At 38.7% G+C, this 15,702-nt stretch overlaps 1 pseudogene; it reads left to right on the forward strand.

Moving 5' to 3' along the window:
• Positions 1 to 11,912: 11,912 nt before the first annotated feature.
• On the forward strand, positions 11,913 to 15,464 carry LOC143379997 (uncharacterized protein C2orf78 pseudogene; annotated as a pseudogene).
• Positions 15,465 to 15,702: the final 238 nt, after the last annotated feature.

Consider the following 15,702-nt stretch of genomic DNA (forward strand, 5'->3'; position numbering starts at 1 on the left):
ATGAAAGCAAGTAAAAGCTGAGAAAATGACAATTAAAACCAATGCATGTAGTAACTAGATACTGGATCAGAAATGAAAAAAATAATCATAACAGATATTACTGGACAATAGTGAAACTTGAATATGGTATCAATGTTAATTTTCTAAATTTAATAATTATATAAGAGAATGTCCTCATTTTTAGGAAATAAAAGTTTGAGCATTCAGAAACCAAAAAAAAATTAATATCAACAAATAAAAGTACTTAAACTTTAAATATACATATCAAAGATGTAGATATGAAATTATAAAACATCTTAGATTTGCTTTAAAATAATACATAATGGGAGGTAGGGGTTGTGGCTCAGTGGTAGAGCACTCGCCTCACATGTGTGAGGCACAAGGTTCAATTCTCAGTACTGCATGTAAATAAATTAATAAAATAAAAAGGTCCATTAACAACTAAAAAAACCTATTAAAAATACAGAATGGGATGAAACAGGTATGGGTACAGATGAAACAAGATAGTCATCAGCTGATAAACACTTAAAGCTGAATGCATTAATTGATATATACAAAACAATTATAAGTATTATATCTTTCTGTATCTGCCTGACATTTAGGATAACAGCTTAAAAACAAGAAAATGACAATGGAAAAGTTCAGCAGTTTTTCATAAGGTTAAACACAGAACTACCATGTGACCCAGCAATTCTACTCCGAGTCATACATCTGAAAGAACTGAAAGCAAAGATTCGAACAAATATTTGTACACTGTCCCAGCCCAGTGGTGCACTCAGGAGGCTGAGGCAGGAGGATCACAAGTTAGAGGCTACCCTTAGCAACTTATCAAGGCAACTTAGTGAGACCCTGTCTCAAAAATTAATAAAGATTAAGGAGAAGGCTCAATGATAAAGCCCCTCTGGGTTTAATCCCCAGTACCGAAAAAACCCAAAAAACAAACATTTGTATACCAATGTTCATAGCAGTGATATTCCCTATAGCCAAAGAAACAACCCATGTACCTATAGATAGATGAAAGATAAACATAACTAATGTAGCATATGTACACAATGAAATATTTAGCCATGAAAAAGAATAAGATTCTGATACATGCCACAAACCCATCAAGCTGGAAAACATAATTAGTAAAATGTGCTAGACACAGAAAGACAAATATTATTATTGCATTTGTATGATTGCCAAGAATAGGCAAAGTTATTCAGAAAAAAAGTAGATTAGAGGTTACCAGGGACTGGAAGAGTGGGAGAAAAGGGAATTACTCTTTAATGGTTATAGAGTTTTTGTTGAAGATGATGAAAAAGATTTGGGTATAAACAGTAGTAATGGTGACCAAATAGTTCAATTCATGTCTCCAATCTCATTTTGAGACAGCAGCTAAAAGCATGTACTTAAAGAAACCATTTGGTTTCCTTTTAAGATTAATATTGCCCATGAAAGAAGGCCATGCTTCACTTGAGCACTAGATGAAAACTATTAAATTATTACTAAATTTCTATTAATTATTTTAATATCATAATGAAGACCGAACCATGCCTATAATCCCAGCAGCTTGAGAGGCTGAGACAGAGGATTACCAGTGAGGCACTAATCAACTCAGTGAGACTCTGTCTCTAACTAAATTGAAAAATAGGTCTGGAATGTGGCTTAGTGGTTGAGGGCCCCTGAATTTAATACTCAGTACCAAACAATAACAAAAAAGTTAATGGTTCAATTTACCTCTGACTCATAATAGTGCTAAGGATACGGTAAATCAATAATTAGTCCGAGATCTTCATTTTGTTTGGATTTTGTTAAAAAGATCCAGAGAAGAAAAGCATTCTTCTGGAGCAAGTTTTGCTTCAAAATTCTGTCAGCAGAGTGAAATAGAGAGCAATGTGTGCTAAAATAAATCCTCTACTATGTATTTATTCAAATCCTATCATGCTAGCAAACTATGAGACACAAGAAGAGTTTCTACTCTTGTGGAAGCATTTAGAAACCTCTCTTCCATTGATCCAAAGGAAGAAAAAAGCTCACTCAATATATAAATGTTGTGTTTATTTATGTTCCTCAACCTAAATGACTTGTGAACATCCTACTCACTATTAATATAATATTTTTAAAAAACTGCTCCTATTATACTAAGCTTTAGAACCTAACTCTAATTCACAAATAAAGTATTTTTGCACAATTTTAATGTCTGTTGAATTTGTCAAGACAGGAATTACCTTATCAACAAAGTGAAGACTGTATTTTATTTTGTTTGAAAATCTACTGAGTTGTACATTGCTATGGAAATATTACCCAACTAGGTTACAGTCTATATTGTTAGACTTTCCATTCATAGTGTAAGCACCTCTTTCTTTATATCTTCTAATGTGGTAATGCTCATTAATTTAGATATTGAAATATATATTACTGCATTACAAATTTAGTCTATTATTTATAGTTATGGCATTATATTGATTTCTTTAGAAGTATGATTTGAAGTCAATTATATTCATTTGCAAATTTATTTATGGGTAGCAAAGGGGATATTAAAAAGCACTTTCTACAAAAAGTGAAAATGAAGTGTGATGGATTGAAAACCAATGTTCTAATAATTTTTAACATATTCGTAGCCTCTATTAAAAATAGCAGCCCAAATTAAAAAAAAAACTTGGTGTGAAACAATTTTAAATAGACAGCCACAATACTATTGGCTGATAGTTAATTAGAACATATAGACTTCTCAGTAGATAGCAGTGATAATTCATCACATACAACCTCATGGAGAATCTCCCAGAGAAAAAGAGCAGGTTCCCACTTAGAAGTGAGGATATTGGGACTTTTAACCCCTAGCCCAAAGAGAAACCTATGATTATGATGTGTACATTACTAGGAAAGTTTTTTTTAAGAACTTTGTGGTGAACAATTTTATTGAATAAATTTTCGACTACTGTTGAATATATACATATGTATATTAAAATACTATATAAATTTTAAAAAGAAAAAAACTCATGTTCTATGTGGTGAATTTAGATTTCTGAAAGAATAGAAAATTAACTTTTGCTTACCTTTTGCAAAGGAACTTTGAAAGCAATGAATCCAGTCCCCAGCATCCTCTGTCCAACTGGGAGATAGTCTTTCTTTTCAGCTAGTAGATATGTTTTTTGTTAGCCAAACTGTATTTTAGCCTTGTCTGTCTGCACAGAATAAAGGCTTCTGGAATTCTAGAGTCATAGCCCACAGAGCATGTCCCTTCTCTCTGCTATACATTCAGCCACTTATTCATAGTTAATATGAATAGCAGGGGCCTGGTAACAATCCATACATTCCTTCTTCCCACCTGCCCATCTGGAAAACAGATCCAAGGCAACAGAACCAAAGTCTCCAGAAATAAACAATATCTAAAATCAGATGGTCAGAACTTCTGTATCCCTGAAAAAGCTAACACCAGCATGAAATACCAAAGTGTTATTAAAACAAACACCGGACAATAGTTTAAATTCAATTCTTTCACTATAAATGATGTTTTAGTCTTCATACAACTGTTTGCATCATATTCAATTGGTAGAGAATTTAAACTTTATGTATGAAAACTCTTCAAAGAGAAAGGGACTGTGAACTTCTCTTGAAAATACTAGGAGTCAACCCTGAAAAGTAATATTTACACTTGCTGGTATAGTAGAAGTTAAATTAACTATGGTTAATTCAGTATATCTGAAGCACAGAAAGTCAAGAGTAGCAAGAAATGGGGCTGGGGAGACAAAGAGGATTCCATACAGGACCCTATAGACCATGTAAGGAGATTTCTTTTATTTCAAAATAATGCTTTACTCGGATGTCTATGAGAACTATGAACTAGCATTTACAATTTTGAAATTTTCCCCCACATTAAAACTAGGTCAATATCAGTAAGTTGCCAATTGGAAAAAGAAAAGAGAACATGCATAATTTGCAAAAGTACTATTAGGCACATTCAAACTTGACATGAAATTATAAAATACTCTTTTGGAACATATGAAAATATACCTGATAGGCACATGGTGCCTAGAATGTATAAATGGACAATTGTTTATAAACATTACAAAATACAAAATAAGACATAAATTTCTAGAAAAAACAATAGCTATGCTAGTCTTGTTATTTAAGTTTTCAAAAAAGATACAAGTAGGGAGAGAACAAACTCAGTTATAGTTGACACAAGAAAATCCAGACCTAGGGAGGATAGAGTTTCCAGGAAGTACAGGAGCTGGCAAGAGTAGACCTGTGGAGAAGAGTGGTTCCAACAAGGGGTAAAATAATGTCGTCTCAAATACCTAATACACTAGAGTGGAAAATAGAGACAGGAGCAAGGGATATTTGGAGCAACAGGTAAGTTGTTGACACTAATAAAATGTGACAGTATCTGGTAGCACCTAGGTACTATATAGAGGCTTGAGGATTTCCAGTCTTTAATAAAAACAAAAAAAATAGAGAGAGAATATGGAAGGACCTCAGGGGTAGATGGTATGTTTATATTACATCAAGAAGAGTCCCAGTTATTCTGATCAATACAAAATGCAGGTATGGAGTTGTCCCTTGGACAATACCCTCAATATAAAAACCGAGGGTTTAGGTCAGGGGAGGACTTAATACTAAGTTCCAGAATGTTGGACCAAATCTCTTTAGGTTCTTCCTACCATATTTAAAACTTGTTTTAGAAGCTTGGATGATGCTAAGACTACAAGCTAGAATTAAGTGGATGGAATTATGAAGATAAAACAGTTATCAAGCCTGGGAATAGGAGAGGCAAACAGCATTTGCCTAACAATAACTGAATATTGGACCTGAGTATTTTAGTGTGTAAGAATTATTCTGCTATCAAAAATGATCTTACCACATGCTACAAACTTTGAGCTGGAATGTCCCTAAAGGCCCACAGTGTTCGAGGCTTAGTCTCCAGCTTGGCACTATTGGGAAATGGTGGAAACCTTTAAGAGGTGGGGCCTTAACCAGGAACAAAGCTGTCTGTCTATAATCCCAGCTATCTGGGAGGCTGAGGTAGAAGGATCTCAAGTTCCAGGCTTGCATGTGTACCTGAACAAGACCCTATTTCAAAAGAATATTTTAAAACAGGAGCTGGTTATAGCTCAAAGTAATAGTGGGTTCAATTCTGATTACTGGGGGAAAAAAGTGTGGGGGCCAAATCAGAGATCTTCTGGACATTGAGGACATGGGCTCAAAGGGGATAACAGGACCCAATACCTCTTCTCCTCCTCCCTTTCCTCTCTCTCTTTCATGCAGATCATGAGGTAAGGAGCTTTTCAACCATGCACTCCTTTCTATGATGTGCTGCCTTGCCACAAGCCCAAAAGCAACAGAGCCACATGACTATGGACTTAAATCTCCAAAGCTGTGAACCACAATAAACATTTTCTCTTTGTAAGGTGATTATCTCAAGTGTTTGTTATAGTAACAAAAAGTTAACTAATATACCACATAATTCCCATTCTAACACCTACCACCTTAACCTGTAGTAGGTATAAATCCCCTTGATTTCTCAGAGAACATAGGGAATGATCTGGCTTGCAGATACTTAGTGTATGTTCTTAGTCTCATCAATAGTATTACAGAAGTAAGCTATCTGAGGTCTAAAACTGAGCTAAAGAGGAAAAAAATCCCTAGAAAAAGTTTACATAGTCCATGCCATATATTTACACTGAAAACCTTCAACAATTCCTTTTCAGCTAAGAATTAGCCCACACACAACCACCAAAAAATCATATTTCATAATAAGCATTGGAAGAGATGGGAAAAGTAGGTCTATACATGCATATTTATCTTTTTATATGAGCATCATATATGAGCTATATTTCCTAAATATGAGCTTGTGCAACTCAGGTGCTCTTGACATCTGTGGGCTCTTGATATCTTGCATCACACACTATCTACGCACTGTATCTAAAGAAGTCCCCAGATGAATCAACTCAGGCATCCTTAAAGCTTACTCCTTGGGCTGAGGCTATTAGCTCAATGGTAGAGCACTTGCCTAGCATGAGTGAGGCACTGGATTCGATCCTTAGCATCACATCAAAATAAATAAAGACATTCTGTCAATCTATAACCACAAAAAAATTTTTTTTTAAAAGTTTACCCGTGGGCTGGGATATAGCTCAGTGGTAGAGCACTTGTCTAGCACATGTGAGGCAATGAGTTCAATTCTCCGCACCACACAGATAGAAAGAAATACAACAAAGGTCTATTGACAACAGAATATTTTTTAAAAGAGCTTACCACCAAGGTAAATTATTAAATCCATAGTTTTACTCCCCCAAATCAGCTTAGTACTCTCTCTCTCTCTCTCTCTCTCTATATATATATATATAAATAATTACCAACTCAGTTCTGACTTAGTTTATCACACAAGAGAAATTAGTAAAACAAACACACTTCAGGGGAATCAAAAGCAAAAGCAATCTAGATCAAGTTGGGCTGAACAGACACACCTCTTCCTTGGGTGCACAGTATAACTCACCACAAGGCTTTTCCCACATGTCTCTCTTTGCTTTTCTCCACAAATCCATCAGGTTAAGTTAACTCACAAAACTTCACCATAAACAGTCATCAATGGAAAAACATGCAATATGTCTTACAATGTTGGATTTCTTTAAAATATGACAAAAAAAGTGAGCTGAAAACCCAGAGCCTTAAAGAACCATCCATAGACTACAAACACATTAGTGAGTGACAAAAATGAGATGACATGACATAAAATAAGAAAATTGTGTGTAAGATTTTTATCTTAATTGTACAGAATTCATTACAGTTTCTGGATTTTCTAGCTAGCTAATTTAAAAAAATTATATATATAAAAATTACATATATATATATATATATATATATATATTATACATACATATATAGTTTTTAAAGGATTACATATATAGAGAGATCCAGCCACAGTGGCATACACCTGTAATCCCAGCAACTCAAGAGGCTGAGGCTGGACAATTGCAAGTTCAAGAAGAGCCTCAGCAATTTAGAAAGTCCCTAAGCAACTTAGCGAAACTCTGCTTCATACTGAAAAATGAAAAGGGTTGAGGATGTAACTCCCTGAGAAAGTGTCCCTGGTTCAATTTCAGAACTGCCCCCCATTTGAATTGCCTGTTTGTTAACACATTTGAGACAAAAAGACTGACTTGTTTCTGACAAAATTAAAATATTCCATGGTAACCACGTTTTTCTTTACCCTCAATTTCTTTCTATTCTCCTAAAGTTGTCTTCTAACAATTCTCATGACCTTCTACCCAAGCATGCCAGACAAAGAATGTGAGAAGCCCAAGATTCTATAGTGGCTGTTTACATGGGGGAGGAAGTCACAGTAACTGCCACACTGGATCCACTTCCATAAGAAGAGAGAAAGGATCCTCAGTGCCTCTCACATATGAAAGAGCCTGATGGCAGGATGTCCAAGGAAACATCACCAGCAAATTATGGGTCAAAGAATTATGACCAAAGTTCACAAGAAAGAAATTTTACAGTCAGCTTTGTTTTCCACCTCTCTTCTCTGTGCTTTAAATACTCACAGTCCATTTTTCAAAGAACCAGGCCACAGAAAAGAAGAATAGAAGACCCCTGCTTCTAGAAGTCAAAAGAAAGTAATATTCATGAGTATAAGGATACAGAATTAATGTGGTGGGGAAGGAGAGCAGAAGAGAGCTACAACTCCAACCTGCCATGCTCAGGTGAAAGAAAGTAGGATTCAAGGAGAAACTAAAGAGAACCTTGGACCACATTATTATGTACAGGGTACACTCTAGGAAATTCACATGCCCTTCAGTTATGAAAGACCTCTTGAGGTGGTGTTGTGGCTCAGTGGTAGAACATTCAGCTAGCATGTGTAAGGCACTGGGTTTGATCCTCAGAACCACATAAAATAATAAAATAAATGTATTACATCTATCTATATCTTAAAAAGGGAGCTTTTAAACCCTTTCTTTCATCCTTGAAGTTACAGTAAGTTCACTGATCAGATCAACTTCTATGGTTCCAGAACAAGAATAATTGCTCAACTTAGTTGTCTCTTTCTTCCATTCCCAGTGAAATTAATTTTACATGCAATATATAATTATGTGCATACTATTACCTATTATAATGTGAAATATAATATATAATGTATAAACATATAATGTATAAACCATTTTTCTTCATGAATATTAAGAAGGAACACTGAGATGATCTCCGAAACACAAGATCCTGGGGAACATGGGCATATCATGTCCCTCTTATGAGGGTTTCACCTCCCCAGAGCTGGGCCATTTAAGTGCTATTATAACCATCCTGTCACTTTCTCCACCCAATCAACTCTCTTGTCATTTTCCCCCACCCAATCCCACCTTCTCCTTGGGATTCTGACCACCTTATTGGCTACTTCATACCTTTAAACGGCCAGTTTTGTGACATCATTCTCCCACCAAACCTACTGCCACCTGCTAGAATCTTAGGCTTGCCATGCAGTTGTAAACAAATTTGGATCATCGCAAGTGACCAGTAACCAGTAAGCAGTCATCAGAGTGGCCAGTGGCCAGTAAACAGTGACCAGTGAACTCCATACTGGAGAACACACATTCTCTAGCCTCAGCCGCCCACACATCCTCTGGGGTGGTATCCTCATCCTTTGTATCTGCAATTGATGACCTCTTCTCTGACCATGTCAGGTAAGGAAAGAAACTTTTGAAAGTTTTTCATTAGACTTTTCCCTGCCTAAATTTACTAATGGAGTCAGAAGAGCTAAGAATAATAGGGGAAAGGATGGAACTAAAAATCTGGACACCTAATTTCAGTTTTGACTTTGACATGTACTAGGTATGGAACTGGGGACCATCTTGTACTCTCTTACAAAATCTGTTTCCTCATCTGCTACAGGAGGATAACACACTGCCCATGCTCTGGTACCTTTCTTTTCTAATACTGAGTCTTTAGGGGCATGTTTTTAGAGAGGAAAATCAGATTTTGGGGGTGTATTGTTTCAAGTGAAAAAGAGAAAACCTAGGCGGGGTAGAATTCAAGAAGTTTGCTCTGTAACAGTCTCCCTCCACCAAGATTTCCACTTCAGTATTTCAAATTTTGACTGGGCTATTAAAAAAAGGGACGTTCACATATTTGGGAGTTTCCTGTTTAAACAAGGTGAAAAGAGAAATAGGGAGAGGGGTGCAGAAGGACAGGGCTTGTAAGAAAGCAGATGTTCTCAGGAAGCAAGTTTGTGACTGTTTAAGTACCAGGCAACAGGAACTCAGTAGAGGAAGAAAATATAAAAGGGGGAATAAAATGTCAATAAAAGAGATAAAGAGCATGATGTTTTCAAGAAAAAGGAGGTTGGTTGGGATGGATGTGAAAGAGAAGCAAGGATTTATCAACACAGTATAGGGTGAAGTCTTGAATGAGGCTGTTTTAGAGAATGTTGAGGTTCATGGACTAGCAAAAAAACTAAGGTTACAATCAGGGTACCACTGGGGAAAGCAGTTTATGTGAAAAATCACATTTGGATGTTTAGTGTTTTTTGGGTGGACTCTTTGAACACAGATGACTTTGACTCTTTAAACATGAACATTTAAGAAATATGTTTTAGAAATGTCTCTTCCTCCAAACATGCTGAGGAAAGTGGTTCTAGACAGAGCTGGGGATACAGCATTTTCCATGTCCTATTTTGTTCTGATTTTTAAACTACAGGGACTTCTAAAAAATAATTTCTCCAAACCTGCATCAGAAGGACACATTCCTTAGTGTAATATAAGCTGTCAAGGCAGAGCTGTTTTTCATCTTTACAAGCGTTTTCCTTCTAAAACAGACTATATACAGATAGTCATTGATGATTTCTAAATCTAATAATCAAAAGAAAGAACTATATAAGAATAAAAATTCAAGCCCACACCCTAATTCCAAGTTTATTTAAGTAATTATGTAGAGACTTTTTGTTTTATCTACATTTCAAATAATTGTTTGGGGCTGGGGAGTAGGGTAGCTCAAACATTTTTGTTTTAATTTTGTATTAATATAAAGGGAGAAGAAAATGTCAGAATAAAAGACAAAATTTGTTTTAATTTTCTTTTTTTATTATAGTGGTGATGGTTTTCTCAGACTACAAGGACAAGATTTACCTTTAAATATGATTATACACTAGGCTTCCATGATTTTGTTAAAGCATTTTTTTCTGTTATTTTATAACTGAAATGACTATCAGAGAAAGTGTTTATATTAATTGAAATATCTACCTAGTGGAATTAATGTCTTTTATTTGGTGTGGGTAATCGTTAGAGGAAGGTAAACAAGCACAGTAATGAAATTACTTTACACTTATTGTTTTTTCTCTAGTATGTACAAAATTTCTTGCTTACTTCCTTCTGTCCTCCTTCCTTTCTTCTTTCCCTCACTCCCTCCATTTCTCTCTCTCTTCTCCTCCCTGCCTTGCTCCTTGTTCCTTCGTTCCTTCCTCTATTTCAATCTTTCTTTCTTCCTTTCTTCTCTTCTTTCCAGTTCTGAAGATTGAACACAGGGTCTCATACATGCTAGGAAAGCATGCCACCACAAGCTATATCTCCAGCACAATTTATTTGGTTTCTCAGATAGGATCTTGATGAATTGCCCAGAGTGACTTTGAATTCCTGGTTTCCTGCAATCCCACTGCCTCAGGCTCCCAAGTGCTTGGACCAGAGGCCCACCACACCATGCCCAGATTCATAGTGGTTTTGGCTTCGGTTTTCGCTTTTCCATGTGGCTACCCATCTGTAAACTTTTACCTAATTTTGAGGCTTATTATAAACTTTTTTGGAAATAGATTCTCTGTCTATATGTACTGGTGGAAAATTCATTCAAAATCACGTCCAATAGTGACCTATGTTTTGATCAACAGTATTCACTAAAATCCAAGAGACACATTCACTTTTCTAATATTGTATACATGATAACAGAACTTCATTTCTTAGCAAATTTGCTATGCACTCCCTTTTGCTACATATCCACAAGTTCATTACTATCTAGTCACTCCTTTTAGTTCTGTGCTGTTTTCTATTTTTGCTTCTATCTTTCCAGATCATCCTGCATCTCTCCCAATATAAAACTTTTTTGTAACATTTATTTATTAGTTGTAGATCTACACAATACCTTTATTTCATTTATTTTAAGGTGGTGCTGAGGATTGAACCCAGGGCCTCGCATGTGCTATGCAAGTGGTCTAATGCTGAGCCACAAACCCAACCCCCATATGAATCTTATATGTCACTTTTATTCATCCATGAATTATCACTGTTGGTGTTACTATAACGACACTAAAGATGAGTAACCTGAAGCTCAGAAAGTTTCAATTTTTTTCAAGAAGCATTTCTTGAGAAACTTACTTTCAGGTAGTCATTTTCATGTAGCATCAGTACATAGGCTTGACGAGGGAAAGAATGACGCTTAAATTATCATTTGGATGGTAAAACTGAGCTCTAGGAAATGTCATGTGACCTTCACAAGCAAAGTGCACAAGCAAAGTGCACTTTACTATGAACAGGGAAAAAACAAACTTCCGTTTCTCCAGACTTCTCATCTTTGGAACAAGAGTCCTGGCCAGGGAGCAGGTTTCCATAACCTGTTGCTGATTTTGAACAAGTCAAACTCATTTCCCTGACCCTTGGTGTACTCATTTGCTAACTGGTAATGTTGGGGTTTTCTCTGAGTTCGAAAATGCTTCAGTTCTAGGGCAAATTCATGAGTCAATACTAGTGCAGGCTCAAAGGAAAGGTTGGACAGGTAGAAGCATGCTTTTAGGGAACAATGTGTGAAGCAGACCACTTGGGACTTCTGTGCCCAATTTGAAATAAAAGGCAGGTAATCAGAAGAGTACTTGCAGCCATCCTAAATGGACTGATTTGGGGTCTCTCAATGATTATTGGAATAAGGGCCCTCCTGATTACTACAACATTAAGATGACATTGTTCCTCGAATATCGTAAGAATCTGCCTGTCTCATCAATATTTCACTACCCTCTTCTTCCTACAGAAAATTTCCAAAATTCTTCTTTACATGGAACTGCAGACTCTTTGCAGCTCTCTCTTCCTGTGGTGACGAATGCAGCTTCCCTGACAGGAAGTGTCTGCAACTTCTCCAGAGCCTCTGCTCCAGCTGCCACTTCAGCATGGTTACTGCCCTCAACCTGTGGCACCTCCTTTCAGCCACTCATGGGCAGTGCCTACCTTTATCAACATGCTAGCACAGCCATGGTGTCTGGGGTTACTGGCCAGAACCAGATTCCCATGGCACCTGCATCATATCCAAGTATTTCTGAGTGGTATATCCCAGGAAGTGCTGAAAAGAGCTCATCTTCACTCAGGGACTTTAATCTGTCTGTCACTAACCAGAACACAGCAGATTATTCCCTGTCTATGACATCCCAGTGTGAAAAAACTTCTGAATCCAATATCATGGTCCCTGGGTATACACCACTATCTGCTAGGCTTGTCCAGGTGACACGAACTCAGATTGCAAATCAGGGACAGAGCCTCTCACTACCCCACCAAGAAGGAAGCCAGGTCTACTACTATGATCAAAACTCTCTGGCGACTCTGCTCTCTGAAGAACATGGCCCCTGCCTGCAGTCCCATGGTTCTGTGCAATATGCAGGAAGTGGTGCTGCTGTCCCTCAACCAGAAATGGTGACAGTGCTGAAGGAACTTCAGCCCACAAATGTCCTACCATCAGTCCCTACACCTCTGATCTACTACTCTGTGTCTACTCAAGGTAGAGAAGGAACACATTTTCAAGGTGAGTAAAAACAGCAAGAAGGGGAAGGGATGGATTTTCCATTCTAAAGGAGGGTCCAGTTTTCAGCTGTGGTCCACAGATCCCCAGAATTCTAGTCTTGAGATTTTAACCACTAACCTTGTTCAGCAGTCCCCATTTTCAGACTCTGTAAGAGAAGCATGCAGGAAAGTACAATGGCCATCCATGCTATTAAGAGACCTCTAGGAGCACACAGAAGGAAGCCACTGTTCACTATTTTTGCACTTCAGTCCAGCTACACCACCACACTACAAATTTACTTCCCTAATTTTACTTTGGTCTCTTAGAAAAATACATCAACACATATCAGGGTGTGACAGTTTAGTTGTTCCTTAATTGACTGCAGGATTTAACCTCTGTATGTAGAGATGCTGTCCAACACAGGAGTTCAAAACCCCTGACCTTTCACATTGATTTCATGAGCAACAGCTCCACCCTCTCCTAGTTCATGGTGTTAAGTGTTCTTACACTCTGGGGAGTGTGGAGAGAATTGAGAGGCCCCTATTTGAGATTAAAAGACTTTATAAAACAGTTTTTCTGTATTTCCCACAGAGGAGACAAGTGCTGTACCAGAAACCCATGCTGCCATGGTGATGTACCAGCCCAAAAGTAAGACAACAAGGGATCACCTGTAAATAACACGCAACTCTTAACAGATACCTGTCAGTGGTCCTTCAAAAGAGTTAATAGAAATGCTTTCTCCACCATAGGTGGTTTCCCTGAATAGTGTGTTGCTGGGCAGGGGGAGCATCCTACTTACCATCGTCCTTGATTCCTTTGCAGGGATGGAAACTTCCCTAGGAATGGAGGCTTCCTTGGGATTACAATTTCCAAAACAGACATTTTGTCTGCCACAGCCTCCAGAAATCCCATATGCCTGCAAAAACAGAAAAAGCCAAATAATTGATAGAAACTCACAATCTGAACTTGGGGACATTTCCATAAAAACTCTAGTCCAGAGACCTACTGATTCCTTGGCATTGCCCCCAAATCAAAGCCAGGAACAAACAGAGATTCAGAATTTGTGTGAGTTTAACACCATGCTCTCAGAGCCGCTGGATGCCTACCAGATTGCCATGGAGAACCAGGATCCTCCACTACTCCCTTTAGACATCCCTGAAATCCACCAGCTTCTGGCCTCCATTGGTCCTCTGGACCAAGAGGAGAAGCCACATTCTGAAAATATCCATCAGGGAAACAACAGCCTGAGTCTTGAGGACCAAGGCACCCTTGAAAATGGGATTGAATTTAGCAGTGGGTTTGCAGACCTCACTGCACTGGTGGGGGATTTTCACCTTCCTGAGCTTTTCAGTTCCTTGGAAGACTTTGACCAACCTGAAAGTCCCACAATAACAAAATCCAATGACACCAGAGCCATCATGGTGAAACAGGGGCAGGAAATCACAAGTGGCATAAAGGGTCCTAGTGAGCCAATGAGGAAGAACAAACATAAAGCCTCAGAGTGTCCTGATGGAACTCCTCAGGCCAAAATGCAGCCAAGGGACCTAGAGTGCACATTGGAAGCAGAAGGTGCTCACAGGGATGCAGACAGTATTGGGGCCCCTGAGCACACATCCAAGCACTCTAACAACAAACCTCAGAAAGCTGCATCCAGCAGGAACAGCAAGGCTAAGGGCCATGGGCAGGAAAAGACCAAGAGGACCAGAGAAAACAACTCCAGGAAAGCCCAGGAGAAGAAGCAGCCAGGCAATAAAGTCAAGGCGGAAGAGAAGCCAACTGTGCCCAAGATGAAATGGAAGAGGAAGCAACCTGAGCTTTGCCAAGAGGCCTTTAAGAAGCCTCGGAGCTGTCTCGGCATGCACATGCTGGAGTCGGTGCAGGTTTTCCACGCACTGGGGAAGAAGAATGATAAGAAAACTGGGCTCTCTTCCTCCCGGGCCCCGGGACACTCAGGCACTACCCAAGACCCCCGTCCATGCCCAGCTATGAAACCATGGCTGGCGGTTAAGGGTCCTGAGAAAACAAAAGTCAAAGCCCAGAACCCAGATATCAGTGCTGAAAAAGAGAGTCTCTCTTCAGCAATTCATGAGCCTCCACCACCTGGGAAGGTAAAATTGGTACCTTTGCCTTTTCTGACCCTGGAGAAACCTCCACCTCGACCAATAATCAATCGGAGGCCACAGTCTCTGGCCTCACGCAGACCCACTGGGGCTTACCCTGCCCAGCCTGGCCCTGCTAGCTCAGCTCAACCCATGGCAGTCAACCAATCCCAACCAGCTACTGCCAACCCATCTTGGATGCGTCCTGCCAAGCCAGCTGACCCCGTTTTGACTCATGCCATTCAGTCAGGTCTGACCACTTCTACCCAGCCTAGTGCCCCTCGGTCTGCTGCTTCTGGGCCTGCACCCTACAAAACATCATCTTGCACTTCTCTCCATTGGCAACCAGTTCCCAATGTTTGGACCAAGCCCCAGTCACAACCGCCCAAGCCTCAAAACCGATATCTACTCCAAGACTTTGCCTTACAACCAATTCCATGGAGGAAACCCAATGTTCTTGGGCAAGTAGTATCAATTCCCATCACCAAACAGCAGAGGCCAGAGCGGGAAGCCATGAAGAAGAAGGCTCAACAAGAGCGTGAGAATGCTGCCAAGTACACTGCTTTGGGGAGAGTGCAGTGCTTCATTGAGAGGGAAAGAGAGATGGAGATTTCTCGCTACTATGGCTACACAATGTAAGAGCTGCTGACATCAGTGGTGCCACTTAGGGACCAAATAGTTTTCCACATGTATATAGATAGAGAGATACACATTTATTTATTCTCAGATGCTTTCAAAGTTTAATAAAAATGTAGTATAATTCCCTAACACATAATAAAGTGGCCTTCTGGTACCACTGAGAATTGATAAAAAATAAAGAGGCCTTTGGGTACTACAAGGGTACCAAATAGTTTTGCACATATATACATAGATAGAT

This window comes from Callospermophilus lateralis, chromosome 14, assembly GCF_048772815.1.
Source record: "Callospermophilus lateralis isolate mCalLat2 chromosome 14, mCalLat2.hap1, whole genome shotgun sequence".
NCBI classification, from domain to species: Eukaryota; Metazoa; Chordata; class Mammalia; order Rodentia; family Sciuridae; genus Callospermophilus; species Callospermophilus lateralis.